This window comes from Rhinichthys klamathensis, unplaced genomic scaffold (genome assembly GCF_029890125.1).
Source record: "Rhinichthys klamathensis goyatoka isolate OS25496 unplaced genomic scaffold, OSU_Roscu_1.1 h1tg000170l_1, whole genome shotgun sequence".
Lineage (NCBI taxonomy): Eukaryota > Metazoa > Chordata > Actinopteri > Cypriniformes > Leuciscidae > Rhinichthys > Rhinichthys klamathensis.
Window position 1 is genome coordinate 1759865 of NW_026606701.1, and position 16457 is coordinate 1776321.

Below are 16457 nucleotides of genomic sequence, written 5' to 3' on the forward strand. Positions count from 1 at the left end.
GACCTCATGAAAAAGTCTGAAAATATCCAAAGCCTGGTTGAATGAACTAGGGATAGTTCACCGAAAAACGAAAATGTTTGCAAGCAATTATTTTCCACTGGGGCCTCTCAAGCTCTGAAAAGCATGTAAAAGTGGCAGAAAATGTTTTTGTCCTTATGTTGCATTCACTATATTCCATAGCTTTGTCTGAGGTATGGATTGAATTTAAGTCATTATTAACTGAAAAAAATCCTCTCCAATGAGATGCTAACCATTGTTACTGGATCAAGGTCAAGAAGTGAATCTAAATTTTTTAAATGAATCATCATTGATAGTCCTGACAGACATGTGCTTAAACTGTGGATTTGTACTTCCCTCTCTCTCTTTGTCCCTTTCTGACATTTCTCATGTCTATCCCTCTCTATTTCACGCCATTCTCCATCTGTATCTTCTGGTAACTCAAAGCTTGACCAACCAGTCTGGTCTCACTGTTTCTTCTGTCCTGGATCATTTGCTGGCCAACACCTGATACCTGATACATCTTGCAGCCCCACAGCCTGGCTATAATGTGGTCTTGCCAAATGGCCAGAGACCACCAATTCTGAAGGTCTCCATTGTGGATCAGCTGAACCTTGTCCAGGAGCAAAGTCTCTCTAATTAACCCCATATGCTTGTACAAAGTCCACATCCCACCCACAGGCCAGCACTGCTTTAATATCAATGTCACAAGCATCAAACCTTTGTAATTAGAACAAGGAATGTATTTCTGAGGGAAGAAAAAGTCAAATAAGTAGATCATTTCTGTGTAGCTACACTGTAAAAAAAAAAAAAATTCATGATTTGTTATCACAACATTTTTTTATTTTGTCAGATCAACTTAGATAATTTATGTGGTTCAGAAAAAAAAATAACATTTTGTTGATTAAACCAATCTCCTTCATTGTATTAACTCTTTTTTTTTTTTTTTTTTTTTTTGATCTTAAAATTTGATCCCTTAAATGCATGAATGTTTCGCCAATCATTAATACATATTCGGGTGTTTAGTGACCCGGATATATATCTAACACGGATGGATCTCAAAAATATTGCGATAATATAAAACCCTCCTGATATTAAAGTAACAATTACAAAAGAATAAAATAAAGCATATTTTGTTACCTTTTGGAGCTTGGAAGAGTTCAGTTTGAGCAGATGTTTTATACCATCATAACTGTCCTCTTTGGAGCTCATTTCCCAGTGCATTAAGCATCTTGCTCATATTCGTGATCTCAACCATATTCTCAAAACTATAATTTTCAACATCTTCAAAATCAATATTTTGATCGCTGACAGCTTCCTCACCAGATCCACCATCAAGTGAGTGTGACACTAAGATCTGATTGTGTTCAGTACTTGCTCTGCAGTAAATCACTAAGCCATTTCAAGTTTTGCTGATGATACTTCCTATTCTTTTGTTTTCTGCCTGCGGTAACTATGAGTGAAAATCACTTCATCATTGTGAATCAGACATTGCCACCTTGTGGAATAAAGGTGATTTGCACTTATTCAGTCATCAAAGATTCAATAATTGTTGTACAGAAAAATATATACTTACAGTGTTACACACCTCGGGTCGTTAGCGACCCTATACAAATTGGAAAACAGGCATTCTTTTATATAAAAAATTATACAATTATAGTAGAGCATGTTGTCACTCTATTTGGGGTCAAATTCAAACAGTACAACAATTAACAAACCATCTTTTGATCAAGAACAATATATTAAAATTCATGAAATTTGAAAAACTAATTCAGAATAAAAATGACAATACTTGCAGGTGACAACTTACCTGAATAAAAATGTGATAATATGTCAGTTTGTCATGAAAACAATGAAATTGTCAGTTTAAAATTTAAAGTTTAAAGGTGACTTTTGTTCATTTCTCTTGTTTGCCCAAGATTTATCTAAAAAAAAAAATTATTACAATTATTCTAAGTTTAGATGGTTAGAGGGTTGACCTATCGATGTTTGAGACCAACATACAAAACAACTAAGCATTTGTGTTTTTGGACCTTTGACTCAAAACTGTACAGTTACTAAGATACAGAAATATGCATTTTATGAACAACATATAATTATTAAATGCTTTTATTCCAATTATTACCAAAGGAAAAAATGAGACTGGGAGGTCAGAGACAAAAACAAACTTGTAAAGATGAATAAAGCAGCAGTGTTTTTTTATATATATATAAATAGAGGCTTAATGTGTTCTGTGGATTAACAAAGTCACAAGCTTTGGACACGGGTCAGTGTGTGTGAAGACAGCCATCAAAAGCTTCGGCCAGCAAACACAAACGGTTTGGCCTGGCTGCTCTCTCTCTCTCTCTCTCTCTCTCTCTCTCTCTCTCTATCTCTCATTGTGCTGGAAGAGTGATGCTGTGGTTGCAAATTAGCCTTGTGCAATCAGGGAAGAAAAAAACACTGAGAGTGAGAGAAGAGGTGAGGCTGCAGGCCTGCAGGTCTTGAGTTACAGTATCTCTACATCAAATTCATAAAAAAGATAAAGTGGAAGACTATTTCCAACAGTTCAAGTTTCAAGAACATTATAAGTTGATTCATATTTACATCAATGTTGCTCATACATATGTATGTATCCTACTAGTTTCTGAATATTAATTTACTTTGATTTTCAGCTTCTAAGAATTCACCATATTCACATCATTAGAATTTCTATGATGATGATCTTAAAATCTTACCAACCTCCCACTATCTAAAACAATGTAGCAGTGTAACAGTGGTAAATCTTTCTAAAGCTGCCTTTTGAACATCCTTTTAAAAGAACCGGTAACTGTTGCAGTCTGTAATTAAATGAAATCACCAGTCTTTTTGTTCATTCTCAAAGGCCAGGACACACAATGCAGGAGTCTTGACTGGTGTGGCTTCAGGGCGCTGTGAGGGCGAACGCTTAGCTGAGCACAGGTGCTGGACTGTCTGTATTTAATGCAACACTTCTCTGTCCTGCTGGCCTGTGAATGGACACAGAACTCTTCATCTGAGCTTGTCACTGTCACATGAGCAGAGCAGTGATGAGGGAAGAGAGGGAACAGACCCTCAGTCACAGCTCATCTCCTGAACTTCCTCCCAGAGGAGGTTATCTGAGGTGAAAGAAAGAGTCACGGGGGAAATCATGAGCAGATTTGTTATTGTTGGGTTTTAAAGTGTCATTCATCCTCTCCGCATAACAGTTTGAATATTAGCTCAGTTCGAGTGTAGGTTTTAATAGTTTAACGGAGCTGTCTGATGTCTCTTCATTATTGAAAAGATTATTTCTTAGATTTCTTATGCTCAACAAGGCTGTATTTATTTGCAGTAAAAACAGTATTGTGGAATATTACAATTTAAAATAACTGTTTTCAATTTGAATATATTTTAACATTTAATTTATTCCTAATGGCAAAGCTGATTTTTCAGCATCATTACTCCAGTCTTCAGTGTCACATGATCCTTCAGAAATCATTCTAATAGGCTGATTTGCTGCTCAAGAAACATTTCTTATTATTATGATGGCTGAAAGTTATGCTGCCTCATATTTTTGTTTGAAATCCGGGATTCTTTTTTTTTTTCAGATTCTTTGATGAATAGAAAGCTCAAAAGAACAGAATTTGCTTGAAATGGAAATATTTTGTAACATTATAAAGGTCTTTCCTGTCATTTTTGCATCTTTGCTGAATAAAAGTATTAATTTCTTAATACGCACTAAAAGTCTATCTCTTCTTGGATGGACCAAAAATATGACTCATCCTGCTAATTTTGTCCAATCATATCTAAAATGAGAATGTCCCACCTCCTCATACCACTCACTAGAAAATGTCTAGCGTGACTATACCATTTATTAGAGACTGAAAATAAAAGAAAGGTTTCAAATAAGAAATAACATCAGATTGTGACATTTAAAGTCTTTGGGACTTATAAAGCATCATTGTGAGATACATTTACAATTATAATTCAGATTTGTATGAAATAAAGCAGCAAATGTGTAAGATAAAGTCACAGTCTGAGATATATTGGGCATTATAAAACCATAATGTGATATATAAAGTCACAATTACCTCTCTTTTTTATATCAGAGACATGCAGCCTTACATAAAGCCGCACTCATCCAGCTATTTCATTGTGCCTTTAATGGTTTAGCATTAAAAATATATATACACATCTGTAAGTTCCAATCTTTCATTCCTAATGGCAATGATATCTCAACTGGTCCACTCCAAAGGTACGAATAATCATAAACCCCCTTCATAAAAACTCCCCATAACAAAACATCTGATTATTCAAGGACTTTTATGGCAAATGAACACAAACTCAACAAGCATCAGATTTTACATTTCATGATTTACATGCTACGCCAAGACAAAGAAAACAAAACAAAAGGGACAAAAACAGCTTTTCCCACTTGCACTCCCTCTGAGAGAAAGAGGATGTCCTTATTGTTCTAATTGCCATTGAAACAGCCAAGTAAACAAACAAACAAACTCCATCCGAGTGTTTAAAGACAATAGCGGAGGCTCTGCACTGAGTCTCAATCTGTGAAATGCTAATCTCTTTTCATGCTGCCGGCCCGCGTGCCTTTTGTCCTCTGCCTGGGCCTCACCGAGGGCTGTGACTTCATTGGAATAAGTGGCAGAGGCCTGGCACCTCTCTTTGGGCCGGACTTCACGGAGGGGAGGAGATAGGATAGAGATCCGTTAGAGTCCATCCAAGCCGCCTGTCAGCTCTGCTTATTGATGCCTGAGCCACCGGCGGCCAGCTGAGTGATTGCTGGACAGGCCCGGGCTGATTGATGTGACGGACGATTGGCCGCTTGTGTGAATGTCACAAACACACACTAACACACACTCCTCTCTGAGGTCGTCACAGGAAATACAGAGAGTGACGAGGGGCGTGATTTCATTACACAAAACACTGCGAGTGCATCGGGGGAGCAGGATGTTCCCCATTGGCTTCCTGACACTCTGGGTTGATTGATAAGGCAGTTCGCTCGATGGATCAGACAGACAGTCGTATTCCTACACTTTGTTTATGGTTTAGAGCGCGGCAGATGAGCTCTGGGAAACAAACCTGTATGAGGTTCGCTGCTCTGAGGTGCTTCCATGAGAAGGGACGCATCTCACCGCATACAGCTTTTGTTAGTCGCGCTGAAGAATGCAGTGTCAGTTTAGACCAAAACCATATATTTTTTGTTGTTCAAAAACTTCTTGACCACTGTTGACCATCTTGTTATTATTGTTACCCTTACAAAAAATAAGTAAAGTTCAAAATAAAGTAGGCCTTTATGCAGTACTAATAGCAATGTACTTGTAAGTGTACTGTTTCAATAATACTTGGGATTAAATTGGTCCACTTATTAGTGTATAAAAGTATTCTTTTACTTTGAGTACACCACTAGTTTACAACTAAGTTTTTTGTTTGTACTGCAACTATACTACAAGTTAACATAGAGGTATAGTAATAGTTTACTAGTCAAATACTTGTACACTTTGTTTACTATTTATTTTGCACTTTAAGTATACTTGTCACAGTTTGGTTCAGATGAAGATGATGAGAAGGGTTCAAACAGGTTTCTACAAACAAAAGGTTCTTTAATAAAACAAACTAGTGCTGCCGCGATTAGTCGACTTAGTCGACGTAATCGACCATGCAAATTAGTCGACGGCAATTTTTTTAGTCGACGTGTCGTTTTACTATTGACCGCTATTTATTTTTGGTCTCCCGTCACAAACGGCTCACTGTAATTCACCTCCACACACCAGTCTGTGCGCCGTGCGCGCCCTGCTGGTTTATCTGCTATCATTTTCCTTCACGTTCCCGCCCGCCTTCACTGCTTTGATATGAAAAATTGCGGAGGCAGGTGACGGAGCTTTCACAGTGGGCTCGTTTGCTGCGGTCCGAGTCCGAGCGCGAATGTTCCCGGCGCCCTCCGCAGCGTTGGTCTGGTTTCACACTCAATTCTATCGAACCCTGTTGAGTTTGCGTGCATCTTATGCCATCGCAAACGTGCACGGCGCATGATAGAAAACAACGCGGGTCAATATATTGTGTTTTTCAAACGGACTCTTTTGAGGAGACAGTGGATTTCCAAATGTGTTGCCCTGATTGCAGACTCAACTCTCGCGTATCCAAGGTAAATCATCAACACTATCATCCCTTACATGTGTTTTATTTAACTAAATGCATCATAATCAGCTAAAACGCATGGGCAGGTTACTTAACTTCCTGAACAAGCGCTCCCGAGTCCATGTTGCTTTCACATTCACGCGAACCGCGGCACGGGCCCGCCAAGTGTAAACGCGAGCTACATAACTGCGTGCCTGCCTGCTTTCAGCGCGACTCACAGTGGGCTAGTCCAGACTCTTTCAATTCAATTCCAATTTATTTGTATAGCGCTTTTCACAGAAAATGCATTGAATCTACTTTACTATTCAGAGTGATGTTATCAGTTATGCTTTTCAGAAATGTACATAAATTAATCATTATTAGCTTACTGTACATTTTTTTAAGGCAGAACAAAAAGCTAATTTAAGTAATACATACATGTTTGTTAGAGGATTAGATTAGGACTCTGACTAATATGGTATAGCCTAATGGAAATGCAGATACTTAATGCTTAGATTGTTAATACATAATGTTTTTGAACAGGTGACATTTTATGTTTTGGCCCTTTAGTTGAGTTCAAAATAAAATGGACACAACGAAATAAACACTTGATTTTTTTTAATTAGTCGTTTAGATTAGTCGACTAATCGAAAAATTAGTCGAAAGATTAGTCGTTAGAAAATTAGTCGTTAGTGGCAGCACTAAAACAAACACAGGTAATCCAAAGGCGAGAAGGCAATGTAACAGACTGTCTACACACAAACAATACCAAAAACAACTGAATGAAAAGGAGGAACTTAAATACACAGGGTGATTGAACTCAAATGATGAACAGGTGGTGACTCGTTATTCAGAAACCATTACAAATGAGGAGCGGGAAGCTGGAACAAAGGAAAACAGGGGACTGATAAAAACAAATAGAAAGTTCATGAAAATGAAACAAAAACTGGCAGTTTCTGACAATACTACCATGTTCGTATTTAGGTGTTAATTGTTTATACTTGAAATATACCTTTAACTGTACTTTAAAGCCTTCCATTAAAAAAAGACTGTGATGCATGTATATACACTGTTGCATATTGTTAGTTGACAAATTACATATATTGAGACTATAAATAGTGTGTTTTACAAGAGTTTATTCTCTAAAAGTACACAGGGCCAAAGAGCTCGTATTTGAAAAAACACCCTATAGTTGACACTTTGATAGCTGCTCATGTTCTCTTATTTGCTGTGAACATGACACTAATAAGACAGTTTAACAGCTACAGAAGACAGGTTTGCTTTTGCAATTATGTTGCATCAGACTAACATAACAAGGTTCTTTCACAGTCGTTGGCCAAATGAAAACGTGGTTATTTCTATATATGAAAGGAGTATATATATGACCGGCATCTAAAGAGTAGCAAAGTGACTTTTTTATGTGTTAATGAGATTCTCACAAGGGCTGCATGTTGCAAATGATTCTCGATGACCAGTAAAGCCGGTAAGATGCCATATACATCAAACATATGCCGGCACCAGTTTAAGGCCTTTAACAGATGTCGCCATACTGACTAGCATCCATGCCTCATCCATGCAATAAATGAACTCGCTGGATGGATGAAGCTCAAGATGTTGACACAGCCTTGACCATCTGGGCCCAGAGTATAGCTCAACTGCCAGAGAGTAGCAAAAGTGTGTTGATAAAAGAGAAATTATGGGATGATTTCAGAGCTTCTCATTAGCAGACCAGGGCAGGACTATTGGCATTCTGTTGAGTTTTAGTGCTGTTGTATCTCTCTAGATTACTCTCTCACTCTCTCAGTATCCAGCTGGTTTGGTGGGTAATTAGATGGCATGGATGAACTTTGTGCCCATACAGAGGGCAGATGGGTGTCTGGGTCAGAGCCCAGTCACAGAGAGTGCCAGCCTTCTCAGTAGTGGCCATAGATCTGAATAGACAAAGTTCAGGGCTCATAACAGTTGGCTTCATTCTATTCAGAGCTGGACACTGATGGTATGTGCGGGGGTGTTTTGTATTAATAGTAGGCATGTTAATCGATTAAAAATGTTTAAACAAATTAATTACATGAAATGCTTACTATTATTTTTTGCCAATATTTCATGAATTTTAAGACAACCAAACAAGATATCACATCATAAACAAGATATGCAAGGGACAAGGGTCAGGGATGCATTGCATTTATATATACTGAATGGTATGGATCAGGGGTGTCAAACTCGGGGTACGTTTACACGACAACAATGTACTAAAAACGGAAAAAGCTTATCCTTCGCTTTTTTCGCGTACAACAACATTGCCAAAACGATCCCCATTCACACAGATCCACGAGAACGACTAAAAATGCTGTATTATACATGCCAGGCCAGTAGTTGGCGATGTCACTTTGTAAAGAAATGTCACCGTTTACACAAACTCACAAATTGTGGAGATTTTTTTTCAAAAGTTTGCGTTTTAAGGCCCCCAAAATGCCGTTGTTGTGTAAATTAATATCCAAAACGCATAAAAAGTTCAAGTTGAAAATGGTGTCATGTAAACGGCCCCTCAGTTCCTGGAGGGCCACAGTTCAGCTTCAACCCTAATTAAACACACCTGAGCCAGCTAATCAAGGTCTTCAGGATTACTAGAAACTTCCAGGAAGGTGTTTTGGAGCCGGTTGGAGGTAAACTCTGTGAGACAGTGGCCCTCCAGGAGCGAAGTCTGACACACATGGTATAGATTCTATCCAATTAAAGTAACTTATTTGAATATTTAGGTGTGCCAAGTATTTTGTGTGTCTTTGTACTTATCAGATAATTGAATTATTAGCTTAGAAACATTTTAGTACAACACACTGTCATGGCAATTCATAACTATTTTATGTTTTGGTGAAGTGAATGTGTATGATTTTGTAATTCATATGTTTTCGTGCAATCTGCTTACGGTCCACTGAGGGTTAGGTTTAGGGTAGACCTTCATGGATCTGGGCAAAAAAGTTTCATTTGACCCTCACCGACTACCCGACGTTGGCTGAAGGCCGACCATCGGCTTGGTGTGTCCTGGCCCTTAGGGTGCTGTCTATGTAGACAGCAAGCAGCTCACTAGGTTGAGAGCTGTAGTGTATAAAATGCACAAGAAATAACATTTGTAATGTAAAAACTGATTTACACACAGTCAGCATATAGTAGGTGCCTATTCTAAACATTTTTCTTATATATATACACGATAACTATCTCTTTGACCTATTTAGTGCAATGGGACTGAATCAAATTCTCCATGTAAGAGCTGCAGGGGGAACATGCACTGAAAATTGTGTGCAAAGGGCAAGAGGCAGCTCTGCGAAACCTCCCTGCAGAAATTTATATCTGACATATCACCAACATCAAGAGGACCTGAAGGAGCCACCTGACAAAGACAAACGTTCCGTTCGAAAGGTTGAAGTAGCAATCTGACGATTTACTCCCTTTTATTTTTCAGGGCTCAGGAATCAAAAAGTGAATAAATCAAATAGAAGCCCTGTGACAGATTCAGGTCATAGGCCGAGCAGACATTTAATCACAAGAGAGACATCAAGAGCAATATGTTTGTGTGTGGTTAGAGTAATGTTAATGGACTATTATTAAAAACCACAGTATATATTAAACTGTTGACAGGGCGAATCCATGGCATGATTAAATGCACATTTCACAAGGACCACAAACATTTGCTTTACATGTGAAAGTTCAGTTGATTCTTATGAAATGTGTTTAATGTTAGCGTGCAGCAGCATCAGTGATGGGGAAACTACTCTGAAAATGTAACTTGTGATAATAAAAGTGTATAAGTGAAAATATTTTCTCTTTTAAACAATTCCAATTCCACAATTCCTCTTTTAAATCTACTAATTTAAGTACAATTGTATAAGAGCATAAGTATATATTCCAAATAACATACACTGCACACTTTTATTCAGCAAGGATGTCTTGAATTGGTCAAAAGTGAGACAAAACATTGTTCCAAAAAGTTGCTGTTTTTTCCCCCATTCTATTCATCAAAGAATCCTGAAAAACATCGCAGTTTCCACAAATTGTTTTCAACATTAATAATAATATTGTTTGGAGATTTGTCGACCATCAAATCAGCATATTAGAATGATTTCTGTAGGATCATGTGACACTGAAGATTGGAGTAATGATGCTGAAAACTCAGCTTTGCCATCACAGGAATAATTTACATTTTAAAGTATATTCAAATAGAAAACAGTTATTTTAAATTGTAATAATATTTCACATTTTTACAGTTTTTAGTGTATTTTTGGTCAAATAAATGCAGCCTTGGTGAGCATAAGAGACTTCTTTTAAAAATATTTTAAAAATCTCACCGACCCCAAACGTTTTAATGGTAGTTTACATTATAATATATCGATTTTTTTATTATATATATCATAATGCTTCTTTTTATCCGGAGAACCATTCTAACAATATTATTTATCCAAGCATTTATGTGAGTGAACTGAAGTTATATTATAACTTCAGTTCACTTTCCTATTCTCTGACCGCAAAGCACTTGAACGTGCCATACTAATTACGACTTCAGAAGTGTGAGAAGTAGGATCATCTGACAAGCACGTGAAGGCAGCGCTATTCTTCCTACATTTAAATTAGACGGAATCTGGTGTCACGACTGTCTTCTGGACACTTTTTCTCACCAGCCGTGACACATATTTTAAAGTCAATTTGGCTTAGCCACTCACACACACTCACGCACACTCTTGCATGCGTACACACCGTGTCCAGCATAGGAGATTGGAACAATTGTCTCCTCCACAACATTCCCCCTCCCTGCCTGATTTGGGGAAAGCCGCATGGAGAGCCTGCCCCGGGTGTTATCAGGGACCAGCCAATGAATATACAGTTAAACAAACAGCCATCTAAGTCTAAGACCACCATGGATAACGTTATTATGTCCTGCGTCTGTGGCGGCGTGGGGCGGAAGAAAGAGACAGGCCCCGTTTGAGAAACTCTTGTGGGGATTTAACCGCAGCAGAATTCTGATCGGGCTTGGAACCGGTCCCAGAAAGCCGAGTTAATAGCCTTTCACTCCATTGAATAATGCTTTGAATCACTAATGTGGCTTGTATGCAGGGCCTGTAGTTTAACGTGCCTTTGAAAAGACTTCATTTCCGACGCTACATTGCAGCAAAGGAGAGAGCTAAGTGTTTGTCAAGGTCAGATTCTGTGGTTCTCCGCACACACATGGACACCCAGGGTCCAAAATTTTTGTTTTTAAAATTAAACTTAACTCATCAGTGGACAGTAACTGCAACGTAACACATGGTAACACAACGCTAATGTAAGTGATTCAATTCAGTGATTCAAATCAAAGTCATGTAATCGATACAACTGTAAACGAAAGTAAATATCTGTATTGTTTTCCCTCCAGAACTATATGAGTGAGTGAGTGAGTGAGTGTTGTGTTGTGTGTGTTGTGTGCTGTGTGAGTGAGTGAGTGAGTGAGTGAGTGAGTGAGTGAGTGAGTGAGTGAGTGAGTGAGTGAGTGAGTGAGTGAGTGAGTGAGTGAGTGAGTGAGTGAGTGAGTGAGTGAGTGAGTGTTGTGTGTTGTGTGAGTGAGTGAGTGAGTGTTGTGTGTTGTGTGAGTGAGTGAGTGAGTGAGTGAGTGAGTGAGTGAGTGAGTGAGTGAGTGAGTGAGTGAGTGAGTGAGTGAGTGAGTGAGTGATGTGTGTTGTGTGTGTGTGTGTTTACAATTCCCGGTTATGGTTATTATTTTCTTGCAGGGCTATACCAAAGAAAGCCTGTAGCTTTCCTGTAGCTCAAACAGTAGGGCATTGGTGCTTGCAACGCCAAGGTCATGGGTTCGATTCCCATGGAAAGCAAGAACTAATATGAATGTAAATGTGTACCTTGAAATGCAATGTAAGTCACTTTGGATAAAAGCATCTGCCAAATGCATAAATAAATAAAAAAATAAAAAGATAGCGGCTAATCTCCCAGTACTATGCAAATACGTCTGCTTCGGAATTAGCTTAGAAGCTAACTGAACAATAAATCTTTACTTTGACCATTTATAGCTTTTGTTATATAATGTAAAACATTTTTTTTATACACATAGTAAAAATAGCATGGATCAAGGAAATTTGTATGATTTTTAATCAGGCACTAAATAGAGAACCCATCAAAGTTCTTTCAGCTAAGATGATAAGTTTGGCAGGTAATTAAGAAGTTAATTTTGGATATTGTGCTTAACAAAACTTCATACAAGATGTGGCCTTACTACTTGTGAGCAAAACTGAATCGAGTCGAAAGAAAAAAACGACATGGTTCGAAACAATGTATCGACAAGTCTCTTCTCTCCTTGCCCGTCTGACCTCTCTCTCTCTTTCTCTCAGTCCTTCTCTTGCTGTGAATATCTCACTCCATTTCTTCAAATGCATCCTCACACAAGCACAAGTCTGAAAAGAAGGTATTCTGGTGCTAAAAGCCTGCCCCATATACCTATAAACCAATCAATAAAACATTTTCCTGCATTTCAGGCTCCAGCAAAAAGAAATAAATAAAATCGAAGAATACATTTTTTATTCCTTCATGCTTGGCCAAGGTGCTTGCGCTCAGATACACCCATTAGTGAGATAATGTGATATATTGGGCTGAAGCCTGCTTAACTCTGACTCAATCAACACACCCATAACACCAACCCACGTAAACAAGACAATACAATGATGGAAGGATGCTGAGAACAACAGAGTGCACCCATGATTCAGACAGTAAACAATTGCTTACATAATGGTCACAATGATCGAAAAAAATAATACGCATGAATATTTCTCTGGAGCTCGGAGCTTATACAGTAGGTCTTTTGGATGGTAGTTTGGAGACGCGTGACATTAGTAATTACATTAGTGGGTGGGTTATTTCAGAGTCAAAGCACATGACCTGAAAGCAGCTTTCAGACTGACCGAGTAGCTTTCACACTGCAAAGACACAAACCACAAACATTAGATTAATGCTAATTAAGCAACACTGAACATGAGACACACATATGCCCCTAACGTTCTCATTTCTGATACTGTATGTGTATGTATTCATTCATAACAATAAGTGCATGCATAAACAAGTTCACGCTCATATAATGCTCAAATGGAGTCAAAAACACAATGAAAGAATGGAATACTTGAAGTAAAATAAGCTTCTTAAGCTTAAGCTTTCTTAAAAAAAATGAACTAAACTTCTTCACCAAATCATGTGATGAGTCATAAGATGCGACTAACTTGCAGAAAAAATTAAAACAGGAAATTATGTCATAGAGAGGACCCGTGCTAAAACAATGTTAAAACATACACTCACCTAAAGGATTATTAGGAACACCTGTTCAATTTCTCATTAATGCAATTATCTAATCAACTAATCACATGGCAGTTGCTTCAATGCATTTAGGGGTGTGGTCCTGGTCAAGACAATCTCCTGAACTCCAAACTGAATGTCAGAATGGGAAAGAAAGGTGATTTAAGCAATTTTGAGCGTGGCATGGTTGTTGGTGCCAGAGGGGCCGGTCTGAGTATTTCACAATCTGCTCAGTTACTGGGATTTTCACGCACAACCATTTCTAGGGTTTACAAAGAATGGTGTGAAAAGGGAAAAACATCCAGTATGCGGCAGTCCTGTGGGCGAAAATGCCTTGTTGATGCTAGAGGTCAGAGGAGAATGGGCGGACTGATTCAAGCTGATAGAAGAGCAATTTTGACTGAAATAACCACTCGTTACAACCGAGGTATGCAGCAAAGCATTTGTGAAGCCACAACACGCACAACCTTGAGGCGGATGGGCTACAACAGCAGAAGACCCCACCGGGTACCACTCATCTCCACTACAAATAGGAAAAAGAGGCTACAATTTGCAAGAGCTCACCAAAATTGGACAGTTGAAGACTGGAAAAATGTTGCCTGGTCTGATGAGTCTCGATTTCTATTGAGACATTCAGATGGAAGAGTCAGAATTTGGTGTAAACAGAATGAGAACGTGAATCCATCATGCCTTGTTACCACTGTGCAGGCTGGTGGTGGTGGTGGTGTAATGGTGTGCACCTTGTTGAATCAATGCCTCGTAGAATTAAGGCAGTTCTGAAGGCGAAAGGGGGTCAAACACAGTATTAGTATGGTGTTCCTAATAATCCTTTAGGTGAGTGTATGTTGTCATGATCATATAATTTTTTTGCAGTGAATGCACTGGAAAAAAGAAGAGGGAGCGAAAGAGGAGAATATGGACTGTCATGACTAGGGAAAAGAGGCCATTGGCATGCCAATTTTGCGAATGCTTGAGGTAAGTAGTTTTAAGCTTTAGCGCCATGTCGCGTTGATCATGATTTCATGATGCATTTTTATTGGCTAGTCAGTAGACGTAGGTCGTAGCAGCAAACACACTGTGAGATGATCATGCTAAATTTCTGACACTGTCAGAAAATTATCGCATGCTATCTTTGGTAGCAAGACCGTGACAACGGCCATCTTTGAATCTCTCTCACTGTATGACGTAGGAGCCACGACCACAGAAATCACCACGATTGGTCATCTTTCTCACTGACCCACATACACACAGCATGATCTGTAGTTGTGCTTTCAGGCGCGAAAACAGAGCTCTTGCACATCCATTCCCAGAAACATCGACAAACCAAAATACACAAAAAGAAATAGAGACAAAAAAACGAGCAAAACTAATATACTTTTTATCCTTACATGGCAGCGGTTACCACACACACACACACACACACACACAAGTCCTGTTATGGCAGGTTGTCTTGATTGATGTAGCAGCTCTACTCAGGGTTAATATACACTCATACATTATGCATGAGATGATGCCATCTCTCTATTCTCCAGCACTCCATGGGGTACAACTGAGGCCCAAGTCAAGACATTTCTCCTGTCTCTGCTCTTCCACTCTTTATTATGCTCTTCAGACAGAGGAGGAGGAGAGGGGTGGGGTTTTAGTGGACAGACCTGGTGGCTTCTTTTGGTATTTATTATTGAACTGTTGGAAATGGTAGATATCATGAATTAATAACATGTGGATCTTTCTCCATGTTCCAGAGGGACCCATTCTTTTCACTTTCCATTCTGAACAAAGCGCATAGAGTGGATAGATTTGTTTGTTTTATTTTGATTTATGTAATTATATTTCAGGGAGCGCTCTGGGTATTGATATTAATGATTGATTCAGCTGTCACCCAAAGTTCATCCGTTTCCAATACGTTTCTCATTATTAAATATTTTGAGTTGTTTACTGAAAATATCAACGTCTGGGTGAATGCAACATGCCAAGTGCTGTGAAAATCCACTGTATTAGACTGTCATTAAATGTTCTCACTCTGTAAATGTGACTTGCTTCATCATTTTTAATCATTTTGACCCAAAAACACATTCTGAGTTTTAAGCACTGAATGAAAAGGAAACATCTGACCTGAATGAAGGAGAGTCCTGACCTGCTAAAAAATAAATAAATAAACAGCTTAAACCAGCCTAAGACTATTTGATGGTTTTACCTGGCCAATGTTTGTGACTACTCTGTTACTGCACTTTATCAGAGTATTTTATTTTAGGGAAATTATTGCTTTTGGTTACACTTTATTTTGATGGTCCACATTCTATAAGTAACTTTAAAACTATATGTAAACTAACTTTCAGAGTATTAGTTAGTGTTGGGTTAAGGTTAATAGAATAAGTTGACATGTAGTTGCAAAGTTACTTATAGTATGTAGAATGCTTAAAGTGGACCATCAAAGTAAAAAATAAAGTGTTACCTTACTTTTACTTCCCTACATTCCAAAGCATGATATATTACTTTTTACTAAATTGCATTTTTTTTTAAAAGTATTTTCCTCATTATTTTAATGTAAAGACCTGCTCTGATCTCTTACTACTTTTTTATTAATTGTTTGAAATGCTTCACAAATTTCAATAAATGATTAATGTATGAATTCAGCTGATTCAATTGCAAGATGTTTCCCAGTGTGAAAAGAGTCAAAAACCCCTTTAAACCAGCCAACAGTCCAGCCTGGGAAACCAGCAAACCAGATTAGTTAAGCTTGTTTTTTAGCTTGTGTGTGAAATAAAAACCACAATAATTTTAAACCGAGTAACGATACAGAATGATGTCATAATTCAAATGTGGCCTTTGTTAACTGTGAAATACAATAAAAAGTTTGAGATAACGCAGCTCATAGAGATTTTTTAGACAAGTTTACCTCTCCATGAACTCTCTGCATTCTGCATTCTCTGACAAGAAGATATCAATTGCTGTCAGAGATACCCTTCACATGAAATCTTAAATACTATATGACACATTATATCGATGTACGTCAAGATCCTTGAGGTTGA